This window comes from Bombina bombina, chromosome 3, assembly GCF_027579735.1.
Source record: "Bombina bombina isolate aBomBom1 chromosome 3, aBomBom1.pri, whole genome shotgun sequence".
Classification (NCBI taxonomy): domain Eukaryota; kingdom Metazoa; phylum Chordata; class Amphibia; order Anura; family Bombinatoridae; genus Bombina; species Bombina bombina.
Genome location: NC_069501.1, coordinates 733188754 through 733214695, shown reverse-complemented (window position 1 = coordinate 733214695; position 25942 = coordinate 733188754). Strand labels below are relative to the sequence as shown.

At 39.1% G+C, this 25942-nt stretch overlaps 1 protein-coding gene across 1 annotated transcript in view; it reads left to right on the top strand.

Moving 5' to 3' along the window:
* The window catches only part of ZPLD1 (zona pellucida like domain containing 1), a 431915-nt gene that overhangs the window by 234630 nt on the left and 171343 nt on the right, over window positions 1-25942 (top strand). The window lies entirely within an intron of this gene.

Here is a 25942-nt window from a genome sequence, read left to right as displayed (position 1 = left end):
TAGAAAAAATTGTGTCAAAATTTCTGTTACATATGTCATTAGGATTTCTCATTGAGTAAAATGTTTGCTGTGTATCTAAGGCTACAATCTCTGTTGATAAATTATCAGTGTCCATGTTGTCTATATTACTTCAATCTTATACCAGAAAAAATGATGTATCCCACAATGTTAGTGTAACACTGTTTATAGTGTCATATGGTGTGTTGTTTGTTAACCAGTTGATTTATTTGACTAGCTATTTATGAGGAGTATAACCCTAATTCATACACATTAACAGGGTTATATTTCTAGTTGTAATATATATAAGATATATCTCTAGAATAAAAAGGCTAGTATCATAATGGTAAAAAGTAAGATTGGAATGAATACCTATTAGAAAATACAGATGGTAATTATCTCTGTAATCAATTTAGCTGTTGTTCAATGGAGTTAGAGATGCTTTTGAAATCGCTGTTTCATCTTTGTATGATGTATTGCGATTAAAATCTAATAAGCACCAATAGAACAAGGCTATAATATATAGTAATCCACAGGGTTCACAAAATATTGTTAGACAAAGGTTATAAATGTAGATAGTGACTGTATGTTAATATCAAGTATCATCATTTCATAGCAATCTAAGTATTAAAATATAGATTCCATCAGTCAGGAGAATCAGTTAAAACCGGAAGCAACAATAGATCAATAATGCAATCAAGGGTTCACAAAAATAGAAATAATGTTATATACCATTGCAAAGAGATTTGTGCTTATGTTCTCTATTCACTTTTAGAGCTATATAATCTCTTGTATATATGTGAGATAAATACGTTAAGTCATTGGATGAATCTGGATAAGGGAGAAAAACTGTAGCAGTATCTTAGCTGTGTGGAGCCGTCAGTAGCTCCTAAAAACAGGTTGGTCCTGATATATATGCTGTGATAAAGTCGGTATTCTTCCCTATGTCCAATGTGGGGACTCAAAAGGCTTTTGTTGTTGTAAATGCAACTTGTAACTTAGTTTGTATTTGTTATAATCCACTGTTATATGGGCGCAATGTGCCGGAGGGGGTATAATCAAATGACTTGTGTTCAAAAGATATGTACACAGATGGTGTAATAACTGTCCCAGTAAGAGTGTCCAAAACAGAAAACAAGCCGATCTCTCACCTTGTCACTGCTTCCTCCAAACTTCTGGAACCGATCTTCATCTGTGATAACAGCTCCGTGCGTGTATGCAGGTCAGTGTTTGCTTGAAAGCATGTAGCTAACAGCGTCTGTGCGCCTGTCGCCTTGCTTGTATCGTCATCACCCCCCTGCAGTCTTCAGCCCTTAGTGATGAGGTAGCCCACTTGTCTTAACGCTGTAGTATCCAAATCTCTGCTCTGGACCCACAAATCCTCCTGGACTGCTGGCTCAACATTAGGTATGTAGAAAAGTAGAAAGTCCGGAGGCGGTCTCCATATAAAAACTTAAACTTTATTCCAACAAAGTTTAAAAACAATAGGTTACAGGTTAGTGCATAGTTAGACAGTGTAGCCTAAGTCTAACGCGTTTCAGCCGTGCTGGCCGTACTCATAGACTGCTGGGGTACTCCGTGTAAACAGGATTTATATACAGGTGAATATCATACAATCAATCAATAAGTCAATTAAAAGCAATAGTTGCTAACATGCACTCGTGTTATATTTAACTCTATCTTAGCTGTGTTATAAATTATTGTGCCATATATATGTGATAGTGGCAAAGTCAATAACTGATTTTGGTATTAGCCACTAGTAACCACTTGTTAAAATTTTCTTATTTACTATAATGTGTAGCCCTGGATTATCAAAAACATGTGTAAAATATGTTAAATTAAATAACCTTCTTTATAGGATATATTGTATTAGAAATTTATTCTGAACACCAAAGTGTAATAATATGTACACAATTAATTCCTAAATCACAGTGTTTTATTTTGAACGTGTATATAGTTCATTATACCAATAATAATATTCTGTGATATTATCTAAATATATGTTCACATGTATATAATTATTAGAACTTTTTAGTTGCTTCCTTGTTTATACATTTAAGTGTTCTAGTTGGTCTGTTCTAAATGGAACATATCTGTCTGTAAATAGATTACTTAAAATTTGAAAAGAGGAACAAACAGTCTAAAATTCCAAAAGTCCAACTAAATACTTACAATGTGTTAGATACATTCTCCTGTATCACTGGGGAATGTAACTTTATGGAGTCTATTTTATTGCCAAAAATTAACCAAATCAAACCTAGAATTAAAACCTAGGGGCATTTTTGTTTTCAAGCACCAAATCCAATAGACCTCCCTTTTGCTAAGGATTTTATCTAAATCACCTCCCCTGGCTGATAATGACACCTTTTTCACTATTGTCCACTTAAGTGTGTCAGTATTCCTATTGTGTTTTATACACACACAGAGAAGCACATTCACAGGAATGAACAAGTGGCTTAATACCATTGTTATCCTGTTCTATGGCGATTTACCACCTGGGTGCAGCTTCTTTTAGCCCAGTAATGCTTTTCACAGAGCAGAACTTTCCTGTAGTATATCAGTCTGATCCCGCCTATTACAGTATATATATATGAAATTGAATTATAAAGAAAGGACAAAAACCTCTGTCAAAGAAGGATAAAAGGCTGCACTTAAAGGTATAACTGTGCTTTATTACTACAACAAATGTAGTCAGCTTGAGACAAGTGGGACGTCTATCCTCCACCCATTTATCATATGATCAACATATATACAATAAAAAGCAAACCGAATAGGCTGTGTGACTACGCTCGTATTAGATCCATATATCCTAACATAGATGTTCTAAGTTGTAGCGCAGAACAAAATTAAACACGTTATACTTAATGCTTAATGATACAGCCTACTGGCTGATTTTGTTAGCTGTATTTAGTGTAACAAGTCCAGTGCACAAAATATATATTTATTTGCATAGGTAGCTGTGGGGCCCCCCAAAAAAATAACATAAAATACCTTTATTTTAGAGAGCCCATGATATTATTCCAAAACCAGGCACTCAAGTGTTAAAAAACACGCTCTGGTGTGTATTTGTGAACTCTCTACAGGTATAGTCAAAGTGACAACTTAATAGTAAAAAGAAAAGTCACTGAAAAGGCTATTATGGGTTTCCACGTGTTGCTCCTTTAAACATCTATGTGAATGAGGGAATAAATTACATTCCCGTATATTTCCCTTCGTTACGAGCTTTATCAGGGTTACAAGACTTAGCTTAGCTGTATCTGACCTTTCATCCAAAGCTCTTTTTCCGCCATTGTTAGAAGGGGACTCTTAGTACCTTATTTGTCCTGTGGTCATTCAGCGTAGGTCAGTCGGCGTCTTCACTTGCGATACTAGTTCAAACCACCGCTTCTCGAATCCAGTGTGATTACACACAGCTTACTTCTGGCATAGCAGTTATGTCGTCATCAATTACACAGGCATGACATGTTTCGCCCCTCCCACAAAGGGGTGGAATAGGGGCCTCATCAGATGTGAACTCAAAGGGTGTGCTTACTATTTGTACACTTTTTAGCAGAATTTTTCGGCCCTTCCGCTGAGTCATCAGTGATTTGCGTGACAGCTACCCATGCTTTGCTTCAGTAACAATGTAAAAAAGTTTCCATATGAAACCAATTGCAAGAAAGTATCATATACATATATACAATAACTAATATTTACAATTAACCAGTTGAAACAAATTAAATATTCACTGCGATTTTTGAGTTGTATAAATCTCTCCTGACAATCAGTTTTAATGCAGCCTGACAAGTTTTATGATCATTTTTACTTACAGTACTAGAAAAAAAACTTATAAAATTACAAGATAATAGATATTTTCCCCTAAAGTTTTTTAATGGCATATTTAAGTAGCCATTACTAGTTGATACATTGTTTACAGAAAATAGGAGTACTCAATTTTTTCATTTAAACCAGTGGGGCTTGAGGTGTTTAGTCTATAAATCCACCTTGATTCATGTTGCAATATTACTTTATCCAAATTTCCACCACATCTACTGGGTTTCAATTGTACGATACCCATAATTTGTAGCCTACTGTACTGTAGAGTTATGACAGGACTTAAAATGTCTCGCTACTGGACTGTTCTTGTCCTCATTCTTAATGTCATCCCTGTGCTCACGTACTCTGTTTTTCAGCTTCCTTGTCATTTTACCGACATAATATTTGGGGCACGAACAATTTAATAGATAGACTACATTTTTTGAGATACATGATATCCTCTCTTTGACATAGTGTGGCCTACTTCTGGTGGGAGTATGGAAAGTGGTGGCTCTTTTAATATAGACACAATACACACAGTGTCCACAAGGTACGCTGCCTACTTGACTGCGTGCATCGGTTAACCAATTAGTCCCCTGTTCTCTTTTAAACTCATTATGTACTAATTTATCTTTGATACTTGGTGATCTTTTGGCTGTGAGTAATGGATATTCTGATATACATCCAGAAAGAGATGAATCACTGGACAAGATATGCCAATGAGTATTAAGTCTCTCTTGCAACTTTCTCCAATGCGAGTTATACCTCATGATTAATCTTGCATGATTCTCATCATTTGAGTCATCTCTTTTGCTGTATAGAAGATAATTTCTAGGGGTGTAGCGAGCTCTAACCCAGGCCTTTTTTACTTGCCTTTTAGAGTAACCCCTTGACAAAAATCTCTCAGCCATTTGTTTTGCTTGTTCTTCAAATCACCTAACTGAAGAACAACATCTTTTTAATCTCAGAAATTGTCTCACAGGGACACCATTTTTCTGAGAATCAGGATGATGACTCATCGCATGAAACAGACTGTTTTTGCTGTTTTCTTCCGATGAACTGTAGTGTAAATTTCATTTCCTTTTTTAAGGATCTTTAGGTCTAAAAAAGTAGCTTCCTCATTAATCAAATTAGTTATTGTGTATATATATGATACTTTCTTGCAATTGGTTTCATATGGAAACTATTTTACAATGTACAATGAGGTACATGATATCTTCTCTTTGACATAGTGTGGCCTACTTTTGGTGGGAGTATGGAAAGTGGTGGTTCTTTTAATATAGACACAATACACACAGTGTCCACAAGGTACGCTGCCTACTTGACTGCGTGCAGCGGTTTACCAATTAGTCCCCTGTTTTCTTCTTTTTTTTAATTTTTTTTTTAATTTTTTTTTTATTGAGGTTATGCAGGTGAAATAACAATACAGGATTTAAGTGTTACAGGATAAACATAAATGTCAATGTTACATTAGCCATCCATGAGCAAGTAATCACCAGAAAACTTAACATAATATTAGACTGTAACCTCTAGAATATTCATTTTCTTATTAACATATAAACTGTTTCCAAACACTTAAAACACAAGTTGAGTATCTGTTGGTAGACAGAAGTTAACTAGGAGTTTTTGTAGAGGTATGGCATATTATGCGAGAAAAGTATGCCTAAAGTGAGCCAATAATGGCGCTAACTACGTGTGGGAGCGTTTGGTTAGGATGAAATAGAATCTTAAATTTTGCTTTTAAGCAACTTCAGAAAAGGGAGCACCGAGCACAACATAATGAGAGGGATCATGCTTTAGAAGGGAGAGACATAGGGAGGTAAGAAGAGGGGAGAGAGAGAGAAAAAAAAAGGGAATAAGAGGTATCTAGGACTTACAAGAGTCCTTGTCAGGTTTAAATAGTAGAATCCCTAATTTTTTTCCATATTTCCCAGGATTGACTATGTAGGGAGATCCTATTATTTATGGCAAACACAGGGCTCTCCATTACTTCTAGATAGTCCATGATTTTGGACAAATCTCCCCAGTTGGGGATAGAGGATTGTTTCCACTTACGCGCTATACTTAGTTTGGCAGCCGTGAATAGGTAGATACTAAGGAGACCCACCGGGGACAGGGGGAGCCCCACATCCAAATGAAACAATACTTTCCGTGGGTCCAACCATAAATTCGGGTCCACCTCAGAGCATCTATGTGAAAGCATAACCCAGAGAGGCCGCAAAGCAGGGCATTCCCACCATATGTGTGCCGATGATCCTAGCTGGCCACAACCTCTCCAACAGAGCAGGGAGTTTGTATGGGAGATTTTAAAAAGTCGGAATGGGGTCATATGCCATTGCATACATATCTTGAGATATAGCTCTAGCATTGTGACACAGTGTATAGCCCGCCTGGTTGCGCTCATGGCTTTAGACCATTCCTCCTGAGAGGCTTGGAATTGTAAGTCTCTTTCCCAAGCAATAATGTATATAGATTTGAGATATATGGCAGGGTTCAGGATGTCTTGGTGTGAGATAGACAGTGTTTTAGGATTTTTTTTTATGTGTGCCATCTCGATTCCCATTTCGTAGGAGCTCGAAGAGGTAGAGATGTGAAGCCCCATGACTGTAACAAGCTTTTCAACCTCCAAAATTCAAACTGCAATAATTGGGAGGGCTGCAACTTGGAATGGAAGTCTGCCAGGTTCATCATCTGCCTATCAGGGAATAAATCTTGTATACTAAATATTCCGTGGGAGTGCCAAATTGAGGGGTGTGAGTCCTGAAGAGCGGAGAGTAGACCTGACAGTGTGTGTATTGGGGACGGATGAAGGGCTATCTGGGGTAGTGAGCGAGTTTTATCCCAGAACTTTAGGGCTGAGAGAATGATAAAGTTTTAGATGTCTAGAAGAGCCCTGGTATATTTAGGAATCCATAGCAGATCAGAGAGTGTAAAGAGGTGGGGAAGAGTAGTCTGCTCAAGTATCCACCACTTGCTCTCAGAAGATTCAGAATTCCATGGGAGAATATGGGCTAACCTAGAGGCTTCATAGTAGTATGCCGAATTAGGGGCGTCGGCTCCCCCACTTAGCAGAGGTTGTTGTAAGACTCTGGTTGCCACTCTCGGGTGTTTATGCCTCCAGATAAATTTATTACATAGGAGTTGGAACTTTCCTATCAAGGATTTGGGAATAGGAATCGGCAATGTCCTAAACAGGTAAGTGAGTTTGGGCAGTAGGGCCATCTTGAAAGCTGCCACTCTGCCCAACCATGAGATGCTAGGAACATCCCAGCGGTCCACAGCTTTTTGGAAATGTAGCAGAAGGGGATAGAAGTTAGCCTCGACAATAGTCGAGATATCTGCAGAAAGAAAAACTCCTAGATGCTTGAGACGCTGCTTTGACCAATTGAAGTTATATCTCTGTTTAAGAGTAGAATATTCCGCGTCAGGCACGTTAATTACATAGGCATCCGTCTTATGTACATTAAGTTTGTAATAGCTAACCGTTCCGAAGGTCTTCAGGAGATCGAATAGAACTGGAAGTGAATGTGTGGGATCACTCAACAGTACGGTGAGGTCGTCGGCAAATAGGGCGACCTTTTGTATAGACCCAGCTATGTTTACTCCCTTAATCTCATCATTGGAACGAAGAGCCGCTGCTAGAGGCTCTATTGCCAACATGAAAATCAGGGGAGACAGAGGGCAACCCTGTCTTGTGCCATTAGTGATCGGGAAAGAGGGGGAAAGGAACCCCAAACCTCTGAAAGACACTGAGGGAGATGCGTAAAGGGCTTTTACCCATGTAAGAAAGTGTGACGGGAAGCCAAATCTGGTGAGGGTCTCGAAAAGATATGACCAGTTCACGTGGTCAAAGGTCTTTTCCACGTCGAGGGCCAAAGTGGTGCAGGGAATTCTCCGTCTTTTGACCTCAAAGAATACATTTAAAAGACGTTGAGTGTTGTCGGGTCCCTCCCTACCCGGAGTAAAACCCACCTGATCCCAGTTAATTAGGGATGGGAGGATAGAATTGAGTCGGTTGGCCAGAACTTTAGCAAGTAATTTCATGTCAAGATTTAAGAGGGATATGGGGCGGAAATTTTCACATATGTTCGGGTCTTTGCCCGGCTTCGGAATAGCCACTATTGTCACTGCCAGAAGCTCAGGGGGAAGTGAGCCTTTTTCACCAGCCAGAGAATAAACTCTAGCTAGTAGAGGGACCAGAAGGGGGCAAAATTGCTTATAGAAGATAGCCATGAAGCCGCCCGGCCCAGAGCTTTGTGATTCTTTAATGACTTAACAGCCAGTTCTATTTCACGTATAGAGAGAGTTGCATCCATGTGGGTTTTCTGTTCCTCCATTAGCGTTGGAAGGGACAATGGATACAGGAAGGCGTTAATCCTTTCGGATGTTGGGAGCGGGCTGTCAGAGGAATCTTTTAAATTATAAAGCTCTCGGTAATATTTAGCAAAGGCTTTGCCAATATCTGCTGGCAAGCGGATTGGGCCATGTTGTGTCTTTAAATATGGGATTCTAGCCTCTGCAGTTCTCTGTTTTAATTTATTGGCCAATAACCGATCCGCCTTATTTCCCTTTGCGTAGTACAATTGTTTGAATTTCTGTACCTGCCATTTGATTCTGGCATTTTCAATATTGGTGATTTGGGTCTTTATGTTGTCTATTTGTAGCAGGAGCTGAGGGTCAAGTGTGTCTTTATGCTGGAGGGATAAAGAGCGCAGTCTTACATGTAGATGTGCTAGAGTTTCCCCCTGTTGCCTCTTGTGCTTGGAAGCTAACTTGATGAAAATGCCTCTGATATAGAATGATCTGACCAGGTACAGTCTGGAATTTGCGCTAACTGAACAAAATCTAGTAGTTGAGAATTACAGAAAAGGAAGTCAATGCGCGAGTATGAGCTATGCACTGTAGAGAAATATGAGTAATCCCTAGCAGTCGGTTGTAGAGATCGCCAAATATCATACAGATTGTAATGAGCGATGAAGGTATTGAATTGCTTTGTGATTTTTAGCAGGGAGGGATTGTATGCTCTGTTTTTTTAACACGAGGACCGTCTATCAAGGAGAGTATCTAGGACCATATTGAAATCCACTGCAAGTAATAGATTTCCCGTCTTATATTGGTCTAGGATGCGCAATAATTTTCTAAGGGAGTGTTCTTGACCGGTATTCAGGCCGTAGTACGATGCCAATGTGTAGATGGTGCCCTCAAGTTTGAATTTCAAAATTAGGAATCGCCCTTAGGGATCTGCAAGGCTATCAAGCTTCTCATAAAGAACGCTTTTATGTATTAATATCGCAACCCCTCTGGATTTGCTGGAGAACGATGCGGTTTTAACCACAGGAAAGTGTTTAAACTTAAGAGGAACCCTATCGCCCTCCACCCAGTGTGTCTCCTGTAAGAATGCAACCTTAGACTTTGTGTGGTTTAGGAAACTAAAAAGCCTGCTTCTTTTACTAGGGGTATTCAGGCCTCTAACGTTATGGGAAGTGATTGACAGAGCCATATCTTCTAGAGTTTTGCAATGTAGAAGAGAAAAAAAAAAAAAGGGTAAAAGGATAGGGAGGGAAAGGGAAGAAGATGAAAGCGGAAAGGGGGAGAAAGAGAAAAAAAAAAGTGGGGTATGAGACACTCGGCGCTCACCCAACCAAAGGTGAAGTTTTGATATCGAGTTAAAAAGGTTGCGGTATAGGCAAGATAAACCGCGTAGGTAGTCTTCTTTAAAAGAGGAGCACTTTATAAAATGGGGGGGGGGGATGTGTGTAGGCTAAGTAAAGGCACTATGTGCCTGTAATGCAAATTTTCCCGGGGGGTGGTCGCAGAAAAGAGCCAAAGCTCTGAGTGTCAGTATAAGTGACTTAGGAGAAAGTGGAGAGACGGCCGTATGAGGTCGCCCACCTATGATCAGTGTGAGGTGTGGTCAAGGACCATATTGGAAAAATTGTGAGGTGTTTTTTTTTGTCAAGAGATGACAAGAGGTTGACTCGCCTGTAGACTATGTATGCGTGGGGAAAGCTTGTGATGTACGGAATTAGTATCAGTATGCGAAAGAGAAGGGTTCTAGTGTAGGGCTGTAAATGTTGGTACTAGTGGAGGAGAGCTACACACAGAAATGGATTAAATTCAAATGCCCTTTTTTATGGATTGAGAGTGAACACGGGACCTTGGATACCTGACCGATAAATATAGTGTAGTAGATAGTAGGATAAAGGGAGCTGTAGAAGTTATATAAATATCTGCACATTCTAAACATTTCACACTGGAACATCAAAAACCGTATAAAAATAAAGTGAAGACTTCACTGTTAGTGTTGTAGAAAATGGCGCAATGTTGGTAATATGAATCCCCAACAATAGCACCAGGCAATATTATCTATGAACATGTGATGGGAGCCTGACTGTAGTATACATGCGTGGTAGAATATTGGAGACCGAAAGCCAGATGCGGCCTCACAGAACATTAAACCTTATAAATCTAGACATGCAAGACAGCATTACATTGCAGATATTAACTATGGTGAATACTAGTAGTTATGAAAATATTTACGTATTTGAGGCATTTTAGATTAACACATGAACTATGAGAGAATGCCTAGGGATGTATGGTAACAGAACAAAAGCTAACCCACTTCAGATGTTATTATGGTACATGATAAAATAAAGGATACAGGCACTGAATAAAGGTAACAAGTAAAACTATGAAGCAAACTGGGGCTCATGTACGTCTTTGTATGAGGGAAGAACAGGCCAACGTTTACTAGACCTATGGGTGGAACTAAAGTTGTGGTTATGTGCATATGGGGGTATTAGAGGAAAGAGATCTAAAGTGGGTTCACATAAAATAAATCAGATTACACATATAAAATAGCATTATGGTATATTTCTAAATACTCCAGACTAGTGTAACTTAAAAAAAAGAAACTTTCAGAAACCATATAGCAGTAAGAGTAATGCGACCCCACCTCTGCTAATATTGTAAGAGGTGATGTGGTATAAGATGAGTAAGCTCCCGGCCGGAGTGTCAGGTGATACTGTGACTTGGTAACCAATATATGTGGTCTCATGTTAGCAGAAGGGCCATATACTTATGGTATTAACACTAGATATGATTGAGGCTTGACTATAGTGTGAGTGTGTGAGAGAGTAATATAAGGTGAGAGGTCAAGGGTGGAGTCGCAAACAATAAACCTAACTAATCCAAACATTTAGGAAAACATTAAATCATAGGCAATACGTTCAACAAGGTCTCGTCTCCGACGGTTTATATGGACCTAAGAGGGAGAGACATAAATGAAAAAAGCATAACAGTACCCTGATCAAAGTCCATCAGGGGTTGGGTAATTAAAGAAGACATTCTGGAAAGGTCAGTCCACAGGTGGGTCAAGAGTTAGTAAGTGTAGGCTTCCTTATAGGAGGAGAGGACCATTCAGGGGCCTTGGTATTCAATTGTCGAGGCTGGGGTTGTGTATTGGAAGCACCAGTGTCAGAGTTAGTGGACAAGTTCCAAGCTTTAAGTAGAGCCAAGCCTTGGGTGACGCTGTGTATGTTGAATGTTTGATTATCCTTAAATATTAGCAGTTTGATTGGGTAGCCCCAGCGGTAGTGGATATTATTCTTCCTAAGGATAGAGGTGACGTCAGCATAAGTCCTTCTTTGTTGGAGGGTTCTTGCAGATAGATATGGGAATATTTGCAGGTTCTGGAATTTCTCTGGCATTATGGGCTTTTGAAAGTGGGCTCTCTGGACCCTTTCCTTGTAAGTATAGTAGTGCAATCGCACTATTACGTCTTGTGGTTGCTCTTCAGAGAGGCCTTTAGGCCTTTAGGCCTTAGGGAGCGGTGAGCTCTATCTATTAAATTCTCTGATTCAGAGGAAACTGGAGCCAACTGTTGGAAAAGATCTTTCAAGAAACTCTGGAGATCAGAAGAAGAGACAGACTCCGGCACCCCCCGGATCCTTAGGTTGTTGCGCCGGGATCTGTCTTCCATGTACTCTGAGAGATGTCGAGTGTATGTTATACAGTTAGATTGTTCTGTGGCTAGATCATCACAGTGCCTTTCAAGAGTGTCAATGCGTTCATTAGTGGAGGAAATTTCTCTCTTAAGTTCAGCAGTAGAGGCAGATAGCTTAGCCGCAAACGATGAGTGATAATCATCCAGCATACTCTTCAGAGATTCTAGAACAAAGGTAGGCGTCACTGGGTCCCCCTGACTCTGCTGCAGGGCTTTCAATGCTGTGAGAGAGAATTCAGCTGAGTCAGAGCCAGGAGAGTCAGGAGGTTCTATCAGAGAGTGAGAATCTGGCGGAGGAGGATTAAAGTGATCCATCACTGTTTTCTTAGGGGGCTATTGTGGCTTATTTTTTTTCTCTGTGATTGCGACATAATACTGTCAGTATGAGTAATGTTAATTACGATGCACAGCGTCTACACCAATTGAGATTTGTAGCAAAAAGTTATTCTCTCTTTACGGAGCCCCTCATAAAAGCATAAAGAGGCAATATGATTAAGAATGCAGAAAACACCAGTTGTGTGGTGGGTTTATCTCTACGGCCAGAGGAGACACTAATCTAATTCCATATCAAGGAATTTTTGGTTAATGTTAAACATAAATCCTGTTGTAGATGGTGTGTTGTACAAAAGCTGGGACCATATAGGTGATCAGGGTATCTTATCCAATGAGATTATTCCTTATGGAGAGGTGTTATAGTAAAGTCCCATTTAAAACAGCAGGCACCACTTGTAATGATGGGGCATACATAACAGGTCACAATACTTGTAATAAGAATACGGTAAATACCAATCCAGAAAGTGACAATGAGTCAAACGTGTTAACTTTGTCTAAGTGCCTGCATATGGAGATATAGGCACCACTTGCAATGATAAGGCATATATAGCAGGTCACAGTACTTGTAAGGAGAATACAGTAAATACCAATCCAAAAAGTTAGAATGAGTCAAATGTGTTAGCTCTACCCAGGATCTTGTATATGCAGGTAGCCTTAATAGTGATGTAGGTGAAATAGCCTGAGTTAGCAACAAATAGTTGATTATGGCTGTAGATTGTTGTTGATCTCCCACCCCTCTATCACCTAAAAGCAGTTGAGAGGAAAGTACAGTGGGCCCACTCCAATTCTCTGCTGCTGGGTGCTGGAGTTATGCACAGGGCTGTAATAAGGTCTGTCAGTAAGAAGCTGCAGATCTAGTTGTGGGGTTAAGTTTAGAGAGGGAACTGTAGGACCATATCAAAAGGCCTGACCTTTTAGCTGGTAATAATTATTGCTGTGTCAGCTTGTTCTCAGGCCCCAATGTGTTGGGCTGTGAGGAATGTAGAAAAACTTGTGGTTTCTGTGTTTGCGTGTAGTACTTCTATTTCATTTTATGCCCCAGAAGCTTAGATGCAGAATTCACTAAGTGCAATTAGCGTATTTGCAGGCCCCCACACCTGTTGATGTAAGTGTCTAGGGGCTTAGTGTAGCTGTTTTGCCGTGGGCTCAGGTTTCCCTATCAGGGGTTATCAGGTGTGTTTAGTACTATGGTACTCACGGTTAGCAGGACTCTAACTTTTCTTTTTTTTTTTTTCTCCCCACTTGCAAGCACTGTGAGGGACACTCCTGTTTGTTGCAGTCGCTCCGATAGCTGCAACTGTGGGTCAAAAGGGAGCCGTTATCCAGGAGATGTAAGTACTCGCTCCCCACGTGGCTCACTGACGAGTGTGTCAAAATGGCGCCGCCTCTTTGCGGCTGAAGGAGCCGGGACTACAAGCCGACTCAGCTGTGAGAGAGGTGATCAGTCCGGGGATGTGCTGAAAGCTGCAGCACCACCAAGGAGACTGGTTCCGTAGTGCTGGGTGACCCAATAGGTAGATTGTGCGCCTCAGAGTGTCCGGTGCAAGGGCTCCCACAGGAAGGGTTGTGCAATCGTTGCCCTGCTTTACAGTCTCCTCATTCAGGGCCAATTGGGATGATAGGTGATAGAGTAGGTACGGGAGGGTCAGGATAAAAAAGAAAATAAAGGACAATCGAAGGGAATAAATAAATAAGTAAAAAAGGCTAAAATTTAAAGATACTTGTGGGAATTATAAAAATAAAAGTAGGAGCTCTGCAGAAGTGCGACCAGCTTCTCCCGGTGTTGGCTGCGCCCCTTCTTCTTTTTTTTTTAAACAAATTTTTTTTATTGAGGTTATGCAAGATATTACAACCAGGATCACCAATAGATGATATCAATCACATAATAGAACATACATTTTTAACGTATAGACATAACGAGAAAAACAATGAAAAGCGGAGTTATAAGAGCTCTAGGCATATACCTTAAAAGGATTAAAGACAGTGAATACACCATGCCTATATATCGTGGAGCTTATTCGATGATTCCACCTATCTGTAGAAGAAAAAGAAGTAAACAAAAGGAGACTAGTAGGTGGAGGTAACAGTCTAGTATAAATCGAATCAGTGTGTCCGTGAGAAACTTACATGGTGTGTGATAAGACCTCAATTTTAAATTGTATGAGGAATAGGAATGGTCCCCATATTGCCATAGTTATCTGTTCAGGGACAATTGGGGCAAAAAGGGGAATTACTGCGTGTTTTTTTTTGGGGGGGAGAGGGAAATGCAGCGGACAAGAGCCGCTCGAAATGTGGATAGGGGAAAGGGGAAAAAATGGTGGGGGGAGCCAGTTAGGGTATGAATCTGGTAAAACTTTTGAGTCTCTGGGTTTTTGGGTATAATATGGATGTGTGTAAAGGTGCAAGGACCTGAATAATAACGTACTTTGTATCTGGTATATGCATGTTTATAGACCTACAGTCAATATGACACAGACTATGTTATCAAGTGGGTTTAAATGAGGGTATCCATTAACAACATGGTGAAATACTGTGATTAAAAAAAAAAAAATAGGCAAACTTGAGCTCTATAGATATATAGACGTGTATGGACCTACAATGTAGATGGCACAGGCTATGTCACAAAGTGGATTAAAAGGAAGTCTAATACTCCTGGTAACTGGGCGTATGGTGATAAGAACTTTGTGGCCTAGAACATAGAACATAGAAAGACTGGTATACTGTCATTACTACTAATCATGAGGGGGTATTCCTTAATAGCGTATTAGTATATTGTTTGGCTATAAGAATAAGCGGTCCTGAGTTCTAAATACATCTTTAGAGTAAATCAGAGGGACGGTTAGTCTAGGTGTCCGCTAAGTAACATAGAATTTTTGTTGAGATGCCGTTCAGTATTGGTATACCCCTACATACATAGAAGAGTCTCTTGTACAGTAGATGAAGAATGATAGAAATAGGCTTTTGCAGTAAATGAGGACGACAGTCTGCCCTGGGAGCTGCTAAATAACATTACATTGTCTTTGTTGTGTCATTTGGTATTGGCATGTCCCTACAGACATATTAGGCTCTCGTGTACAGTAGAGAGAATATAGTAGTATTAGAATAAGGGATAACATTTGTAATGGCTCAACTTATCTAGAAAGTAAGCTGAGACCTCTGAGTCCCTGCGACAGAGTGCCCAGAGGTTGCAAAGAAGATATTATAGTCACATAATCAACTGTGGATGAAAACAGATATCACTGAGTACATTAATTGCATAGACGCAACAATCATATGACAACAAGGGATCTGCTGTTTAGAATGAGCTATAAGGTAATGTCTCCCTAGCCAGCGCTAGTAGTAATAGTCATGCTGAGTGCATCATTTTAGGGTGCGCTGCATATGTGGGCAATGCAATTTAAACAATGAGATCGCCAGATAGAACCTTAGAAGCCTAACTGATGATTAAATAGTAAAGAAGTATTTGAGACTAGAAATGAGAAGTAGCAGCACATTGTGTTGTATTCAAAATAGTTCACAAGACCCAAGATAAGTATGGGTGTGGGGTCTCTGTAATTATATATGGTTGTGACTGTATATTAACTCATAAGGCTAAATAAAGCGAGTGGAATGGGCCTTGTAAAATACGGTCTAATGGTAATACATATTATATTATAATGGAGGCTGACTTTCAGTGATTCTAGCTGCACCTTGTTAATGAGTTAGCTGTTATATCAAGTATAGCTTAGAGTACATATCCTAAAGGGTTGAATTAAACCATCCTAGACTACTCTTAATTCCTAGATGTAGGTGACATGAGGCGAGAATGTTATTTTAAGTTAATGATTAAATAAGATATGAAGCCCAAAAAAGGAAAGAAGGAGAAAAAAAAAACATAAAGACTAGAGGAAAACAGAAACAAACACACATTTACAGTATTGCATAGTGGAACATTTTCTAAGTGTTAGTTTTCCTACTGTCCAGCAGCCAACCTACTCCTCAAATTGGGGAACAAACTTAGATGACTATGAGGAAGCTATAGACTTCTGTTTGTGGAACCTCTGTAAGCAAATATGGTTGTAGCATTATAATAGCTCATGAGACTAGATAGAGTGGGTGAACAAACACTCGCTCCCATTATTGCATAGTAAAGCAGTTTTCTTACTGTTTAAATATATACAGGGACCTCAATTTGGAGATCAAACAAAGTAAGTTGCAAACAAACATTATAACTACAGTCACTAAAAAGAGAGCAGGTAATGAGATAAAAGTCCTACATAAAACGTTTGTCTTGGTGGACTAAACAGTCTGATAGAAGTCAAGCTGTATGTTTCTCCATCTCAGCTAGTCCCCGATCGCCTCTGGCCTTGCATAGAATCCAGCAGGAGCATTTCCCACTTTGGCCTATATAAAAGATTATAAGGCATCAGAGGTCCGGTGTGGAAAAATGACCAGCAATGCGGTAATAGTGACTGATGTTCCAACAATGTAACTGGCTGCTTCTGACTGAGTATGCCAGAGTTACACAGAAAGCAGGCCAGGGTTCATAAGGAATCAGCCTATACAGATTCTGGGTTGAAGCAGCATGGGATCAGTTGTATAGGCCAAAATGTAGTGTGGGCTGTGTCTCCTGAAACGCAGTGCTGGAGTAGAATAACCAAAGTCGTAAGTTGTTAGCCGGAAAGATATAGAAGGACTTGGTAGCTGGGAATGAAACTTGGGCTCTAGTTGCAGCGCAGTAGTTAATCGATCAGACTCATAGTTTGTATAGGTTTTTACTATAGGACACTTGTTCCCAGACAGAGGCGGCAGCTTGTGCAGGTCTGCAGTAGAAGCGGCAATGTGGTCAAATTGAACCGGGTCCTGGGAGTCAAGGGGAGCGCCAGTGACATAGAAGTGTTCCATTGTTCGCTCAAAACCCTTGAGCGTGTCAATAATGACTGTGTGGGACAAATGTTCTGCCATCTTGAGGGAGCTACAAGGACCACAACACTGTTGAAGTAAATAAGCTACCTTCCTCAGCACTTTTGTTCAGCGGGATCATCATACTTTATGAGGTGCCTGATCTACTCACTGCGCACAATGGCATGCCACAGCTTAGGAGTAAGAGATGGCGTGGAAGCAATCGTGATCCGTCTCTCTGTCTAGAGCTTTTACTCCTCCGTAACCGGAGCTCTTGTGAGATGGAAAGTATCAGAGATAGTCCCTCTTACTCACGATCGAGTGTAGGGAAGGCTTCACCACACTTAATGTCTCCATATGTCAGTCTCTCAGAACAAGATGGCAGATAAGCTTCACTACAGGCCCTCTCGTAGCCCCGGAGGTCTGCGTTATCTAGCAACTTCGCAAGTCAGGTTCAGAGTGAGAGAGATGTTATATAGGTCGGTAGTTAGGCTGGATGGTATGTTTTTTAGGGCTCTGTGTCCATATAGATAACTTAGAAGCTTAGCTCAGATAGTATGCGTCCATGTAGCAGCACGGTGCGGCTCCGCCCCCATCCCCTGTTTTCTTTTAAACTCACTATGTACTAATTTGTCTTTGATACTTGGGGCTCTTTTGACTGTGAGTAATGGATATTCTGATATACATCCAGAAAGATATGAATCACTGGACAAGATATGCCAATGAGTATTAAATATCCCTCGCAACTTTCTCTAATGCGAGTTATACCTCGTGATTAATCTTGCATGATTCTCATCATTTGAGTCATCTCTTTTGCTGTACAGAAGATAATTTCTAGGGGTATAGCAATCTCTAACCCAGGCCTTTTTTAATTGCCTTTTAGAGTAACCCCTTGACAAAAATCTCTCAGCCATTTGTTTTGCTTGTTCTTCAAATCACCTAACTGAAGAACAACATCTTTTTAATCTCAGAAATTGCCTCACAGGGACACCATTTTTCTGAGAATCAGGATGATGACTCATCGCATGAAACAGACTGTTTTTGCTGTTTTCTTCCGATGAACTGTAGTATAAATTTCATTTCCTTTTTTAAGGATCTTTAGGTCTAAAAAAGTAGCTTCCTCATTAATCAAATTAGTTATTGTGTATATATATGAAACTTTCTTGCAATTGGTTTCATATGGAAACTATTTTACAATGTAACTGAAGCAAAGCATGGATAGCTGTCACGCAAATCGCTGATGACTCAGTGGAATAGGGCGGAGAATTCTGCTAAAAAGTGTACAAATAGTAAGCACGCCCTTTGAGTTCACATCTGATGAGGCCCCTATTCCAGCCCTTTGTGGGAGGGGCGAAACGCATCATGCCTGTGTATTTGATGACGACGTAACTGCTATGCCAGAAGTAAGCTGTGTGTAATCACGCTGGAATCGAGAAGAGGGGGTTTGGACTAGTATCGTAAGTGAAGACCCAGCGACCTTCGATAAATGACCACAGGACAAATAAGGTACTAAGAGTGCCCTTCTAACAACGGCGGAAGAAGCATTTTGGATAAAAGGTCAGGTACGGCTAGGCTAAGTCTTGGAACCCCGATAAAGCTCATAACGAAGGGAAATATACGGGACTGTATTTTATTCCCTCATTCACATAGATATATAAAGGAGCAACAAGTGGAAACACATAAAAGCCCTTTTCAGTAACTTTTCTTTGTACTATCAATTTGTCACTTTGACATTTGAGTGCCTGGAATAATATCACGGACTCTCTAAAATAACGGTCTTTTATATTAATTTTTTTCTGGGGCCCCACATCTACCTATGCAAATAAATATATATTTTATGCACTGGATTTGCTACACTAAATGCAGCTAACACTATCAGCCAGTAGGCTGTATCATTAAGCATTAAGTATAACAAGCCTTTGTCCTTCTTTGACAGATACTAATTAAAGTTTTAGTCCTTTTTTTGTAATTTAATTTCATGTTAATTTTTGGGACTGCTAGCACTCCAGGCAGCACACTAGATAGACACAACTGCACCTCTATTTTATATATTTTTAAATTCCCTCATTAAACAGTTAGTATTGTTACATTGTTTCAGCTGAGAGTGCACTATATATCTATTTACTAGTTGTAGTTGGCTTGATACACTGTTGGGTGTGTCTTCTTTCCTCCACCCTCTGATTGCTTGAATTTAGCTGCAATATGGCTTTTAAACTTTCAGATGATAGGTGGGAAACTGATATAAGTGAAGCTTTTAAACCAGTTATTAACATTGATGAATCAAATATTGATGAAAAGAGTAGTGATGTATTTTCAGCATTCAAAGAATATAAAAAGAAGGCAATAAAGGAATTAAAGGTCAAATGGGAATTAGTTAGCCTACAGAACTATGTGAAAGATTACCTAGTTATTACCAGAGGGCTTAGAATACGGCTAGATCCTGGGGCCAGTCTAAGAGGGGAAGATGCTAATAATGAATTTAGTTTAAAATGGAATGCAATTCTCACAATATGTACATTAGAATTAATGCAATTGATGATTGATGAAGGTGAGAAACGTTTAAAACAATGTAAACAACGCTGGTATTTAGAGTTCTCTGAAGGGCTGCGTTAGGCTCCAAAAAGGGAGCGTACAGGCATATTTACCGCCACTGCAACTCTAAATACCAGCGTTGCTTACAGACGCGGCCAGCTTAAAAAACGTGCTCGTGCAGGATATAACCATAGGAAACAATGAGCTGAAAAAAAAAAAACCTAACACCTTCAAAAAAGCAGCGTTCAGCTCCTAACGCAGCCCCATTGTTTCCTAGGGGGAAACACTTCCTAAGTCTGCACCTAACACCCTAACATGAACCCCGAGTCTAAACACCCCTAACCTTACACTTATTAACACTTATTAATCCCTAATCTGCCGGCCCCGCTATCGCTGACCCCAGAATATTATTATTAACCCCTAATCTGCCGCTCCGTACACCGCCGCAACCTACATTATCCCTATGTACCCCTAATCTGCTGCCCCTAACACCGCCGACCCCTATATTATATTTATTACCCCCTAATCTGCCCCCCCAATGTCGCCGCTACCTAACTACACTTATTAACCCCTAATCTGCCGACCGGAACTCACCGCTACTATAATAAATGTATTAACCCCTAAACCGCCTCACTCCCGCCTCAAAAACCCTATAATAAATAGTATTAACCCCTAATCTGCCCTCCCTAACATCGCCGACACCTAACTTCAAGTATTAACCCCTAATCTGCCGACCAGACCTCGCCGCTACTCTAATAAATGTATTAACCCCTAAAGCTAGGTCTAACCCTAACACCCCCTAAGTTAAATATAATTTTTATCTAACGAAATAAATTAACTCTTATTAAATAAATTAATCCTATTTAAAGCTAAATACGTAAAATAAACCCCAATATAGCTACAATATAAATAATAATTATATTGTAGCTATTTTAGGATTTATATTTATTTTACAGGCAACTTTGTATTTATTTTAACTAGGTACAATAGCTATTAAATAGTTAATAACTATTTAATAGCTACCTAGTTAAAATAATTACAAAATTACCTGTAAAATAAACCCTAACCTAAGTTACAATTAAACCTAATACTACACTATCAATAATTAATTAACTAAACTATCTACAATTATCTACAATTAAATAAACTAAACTAAATTACAAAAAAAAAACTAAATTACAAAAAAAAAAGATTACAAGAATTTTAAACTAATTACACCTACTCTAAGCCCCCTAAAAAAATAACAGAGCCCCCCAAAATAAAAAAATGCCCTACCCTATTCTAAAATAAAAATTTAACAGCTCTCTTACCTAACCAGCCCTTAAGGGGCCTTTTGCGGGGCATGCCCCAAAGAAAACAGCTCTTTTGCATTTAAATAAACATACATACCCCCCCAACATTACAACCCACATACCCCTAATCTAACCCAAACACCCCTTAAAAAACCTAACACTAAGCCCCTGAAGATCTCCCTACCTTATCTTCACCACGCCGGGTATCACCGATCCGTCCAGAAGAGGGTCCGAAGTCTTCATCCTATCCGGCAAGAAGAGGTCCAGAAGAGGGTCCGAAGTCTTCATCCTATCCGGTAAGAAGAGGACATCTGAACCGGTAAACATGTTCATCCAGGCGGCGTCTTCTATCTTCTTCCATCCGGCACGGAGCAGGACCATCTTGAAGCAGCCGATGCGGATCCATCCTCTTCTTCCGGCGACTCCCAACTAATGAAGGTTCCTTTAAGTGACGTCATCCAAGATGGCATCCCTCAAATTCCAATTGGCTGATAGGATTCTATCAGCCAATCGGAATTAAGGTAGGAAAAATCTGATTGGTTGATTGAATCAGCCAATCAGATTCAAGTTCAATTGAGCTCGCATTCTATTGGCTGATCGGAAATAGAATAGAATAGAAAGCCAATAGAATGCAAGCTCAATCTGATTGGCTGATCGAATCAGCCAATCGGATTGAACTTGAATCTGATTGGCTGTTTCAATCAGCCAATCAGATTTTTCCTACCTTAATTCCAATTGGCTGATAGAATCCTATCAGCCAATCGGAATTTGAGGGATGCCATCTTGGATGACGTCACTTAAAGGAACCTTCATTCGTCGGGAGTGGCCGGAAGAAGAGGATGGATCCGCGTTGGCTGCTTCAAGATGGTCCCGCTCCACGCCGGATGGATGAAGATAGAAGACGCTGCCTGGATGAACATGTCTACCGGTCCGGATGTCCTCTTCTTGCTGGATAGGATGAAGACTTCGGACCCTCTTCTGGACCTCTTCTTGCCAGATAGGATGAAGACTTCGGACCCTCTTCAGGATGAATCGGTGATACCTGGAATGGTGAAGATAAGGTAGGAAGATCTTCAGGGCCTTAGTGTTAGGTTTTTTAAGGCATGTTTGCTTTAGATTAGGGGTATGTGGGTGGTGGGTTGTAATGTTGGGATGGGTATTGTATGTTTATTTAAATACAAAAGAGCTGTTTTCTTTGGGGCCTTCCCCCGCAAAAGGCCCTTTTAAGGGCTGGTTAGGTAAAAGAGCTGTTAACTTTTTATTTTAGAATAGGGTAGGTAATTTTTTTTATTTTGGGGGGCTTTGTTATTTTTTTAGGGGGCTTAAAGTAGGTGTAATAAGTTTAAAATTCTTGTAATCTTTTTTTATTTTTTGTAATTTAGTGTTTGTTTTTTTTTGTAATTTAGTTTAGTTGATTTAATTGTAGATAATTGTAGATAGTTTAGTTAATTAATTTATTGATAGTGTAGTGTTAGGTTTAATTGTAACTTAGGTTAGGATTTATTTTACAGGTAATTTTGTAATTATTTTAACTAGGTAGCTATTAAATAGTTATTAACTATTTAATAGCTATTGTACCTAGTTAAAATAAATACAAAGTTGCCTGTAAAATAAATATAAATCCTAAAATAGCTACAATATAAGTATTATTTATATTGTAGCTATATTGGGGTTTATTTTACAGGTAAGTATTTAGCTTTAAATAGGATTGATTTATTTAATAAGATTTATTTTATTTTGTTAGATTTAAATTATATTTAACTTAGGGGGGTGTTAGTGTTAGGGTTAGACTTAGCTTTAGGGGTTAATACATTTATTAGAGTAGCAGCGAGGTCCGGTCAGCAGATTAGGGGTTAATACTTGAAGTTAGGTGTCGGCGATGTTAGGGAGGGCAGATTAGGGGTTAATACTATTTATTATAGGGTTTTTGAGGCGGGAGTGAGGCGGTTTAGGGGTTAATACATTTATTATAGTGGCGGCGAAGTCCGGTCGGCAGATTAGGGGTTAATAAGTGTAGGTAGGTAGCGGCAACGCTGGGGGGGCAGATTAGGGGGTAATAAATATAATATATGGGTCGGCGATGTTAGGGGCAGCAGATTAAGGGTACATAGGGATAATGTAGGTGGCGGCGGTGTGCGGTCGGCAGATTAGGGGTTAAAAGTTTTTATTAGAGTGGCGTTGATGTTGGGGGACCTCGGTTTAGGGGTACATAGGTAGTTTATGGGTGTTAGTGTACTTTAGAGCATAGTAGTTAGGAGCTTTATGAACCGGCGTTAGCCCATAAAGCTCTTAACTGCGGCTGGAGATTTGTCGTTAGAGTTCTAACGCTCACTTAAGCCAAGACTCTAAATACCAGCGTTAGAAAGATCCCATTGAAAAGATAGGATACGCAATTGACGTAAGGGGATCTGCGGTATGGAAAAGTCGCAGCTGGAAAGTGAGCGTTAGACCCTTACCTACAAGACTCTAAATACCAGCGGGCGGCCAAAACCAGTGTTAGGACCCCCTAACGCTGGTTTGGACGGCTAATGCAGAACTCTAAATCTAGGCGTTATTTTTTTAAAGTTAGGTAAAAAAATATAAATTTTAATGGCAATTTTATTAGAGCCATCAACCAAAATTTAAGAAACAAAGCTTCATAATCTCTCCAGCACTTCTAAGGTTGCAGGCTTCAAACATCTCAGACAATTCTTTCTAGTATTAGTAACAAGCCCTACTCATGCTCAGTTGGTTGCAAAAGTCAGAGCTGCACAAGCTGATTAATTTATAGTAGCCAAAGCTGCCTTGCTCCCCCGTGTGCAAAATAACCTTATGGGTCTACAAGTTAATAAATAGGGGACAATAAGTGCTGCTAATTTTACAATCTACTAAACAAAATTATATATTTTTATAATTTTACAAGGTAAAATGTTTTGGTAAAAAATACAGAATTAAATCTTAGTTAAATATTTTTTTAAATTTAAATTATGTTGTGCAAATTAATCATTTATTTTGCATGTTTTATGTTTTTTTTTTACTATAACCTTGTGCATTTTCTACTCCATCAGCAAGCTGTGAAGCATTCTGCATATTTAAGTTTTCTGCCATTTACCTCACACATGATAAATAGTGAGTAAATTAAATACAAGCAATTACCAACATTTTCATCTACCTAGTTCATATGTTAATATAAGCAGCTAATTAAAATATTAATAACCTTTGCTGTTTAGAACAGTGTGTGAACTGGTGAAACTGAGATACCAGTGTGGCTCATGTAGCTTGGAGAATCTGGAGAGATAATGTTGGAGAGAAATTGATTAGATGGATTGATATGTTTAGGATATTTTTAAATTTGTTTTTTGACTTTCCATGGGTAAGGGAAACATATAAACATACTCCTATTTCAAACTGGTTTTCAAGAGATATATCCCTAGACTGCTCTGTATTTGCAACACCCTACTCATTTTGCTAAAAAAATAAAAAATATAAGACAGTTTGAAATGCTATGAAAATATTTATTTTGTATAAAAATATTTTGCAATATAGTACATCATAATCACTGGTATATACTATTGCTACTCATATATAAAATACTCAGCCATACACATAAAAAAACAGCAACTTATAAGGAGTATAATGCACATGAAGACAGGGACTCTGCCTAAATCCCCCAGTCACAATTAAACAAGGATAATGTCCACAGCACTGTAAAGTTCTTTTCTTTATCTTTATTTCAATACAGACATAAAAATAAGCGACGTTTCGGGTCTGTTAACCCTTATTCATGCTTGTAATACAACATTATGATTCAAACATTTAAAAGCATTCAGATTTGTGCCAACCACAAACGTGGTTTTGCTGCCATCTACTCGTCAGAACAATTAATTACATTGCAATAAAAACATTGATGAATTGCTTACACATCCTTTTACGGTTACCTATGTTACTGGTACTTAAACATTGTTTCTAACCTTTTTAACCACTTTATACTTATGTTAAATTAAAAAAGTTAAGTTACTTTATAGGAAAACAGACCATTCATACTTTCTGTTTAAGCCTTTTGGGGTCATGCAGTCTAGCTCTTGGATCCAGAACATTTCTTTTTGTTTAATTAGTTTTTCCCTGTTGGCTTCATTTGGTGTCCACATTTTAAGAAATGGTTTGAGACTGGGGCTTCTTTGTTGTTGCACCTTATGTTAGAGCGATGTTGGCTCATCCTGTCCCTAACCATGCAGGTTGTTTCCCCTAGAAAGATTAGGGAACAGGAGCATTTAATGAGATACACTATAAACGTGGATTCATACGTATAGTATTCATTGATTCTATACTTTTTTCCTATTCTGGGTTGAAAGAAAGAATTCCACTTTTTCATAGAGCTACAGCCCATACACCCCAGACAGTGATAATATCCTAGATTATTTTTACTTAGAATGTTTTGTTTGTCTTTCTTTTTAGAACCTATGTCTGTTTTTGTTAACTGGTCTCTCAGGTTTTGACCCTTCTAGGTATTTGATTATTTTAAGTAAAAAGAATCTAGGCTATTATCCCTGTATGTGGTGTATGAGCTGTAGCTCTATGATTAAGGGGAATTCTTTCTTTCAACCCAGAATAGGAAAAAGCTATAGAATCAATGAATACTATACGTGTTAATCCATGTTTATAGTGTATCTCATTAAATGATCCTGTTCCCTAATCTATGTAGGGGAAACTACTTGCATAGTTAGGGACAGGATGAGCCAACATCGCTCTAACATAAGGTGCAACAACAAAAAAGCCACAGTCTCAAACCATTTCTTAAAATGTGGACACCAAATCAGCCAATTGAGATGACAGGTTATAGACAGTGTAAATCCACAGAGAAATGAAGCCAGCAGGGAAAAACTCCTTAAACAAAAATAAATGTTCTGGAGCTAGACTGCATGACCCCAAAAGGCTTAAACAGAGAGTATGACTGGTCTGTTTTCCTGTAAAGTAACTTAAAAAGTTATTGTTTCATTTTAATTTAACATAAGTATAAATTGGTTAAAAGGGTTAGAAACAATGTTTAAGTACCAGTAACATAGCTGTAACATAATAACCGTAAAAAGGATGTGTAAGCAATTCATCAATGTTTTTATTTCAATGTAAT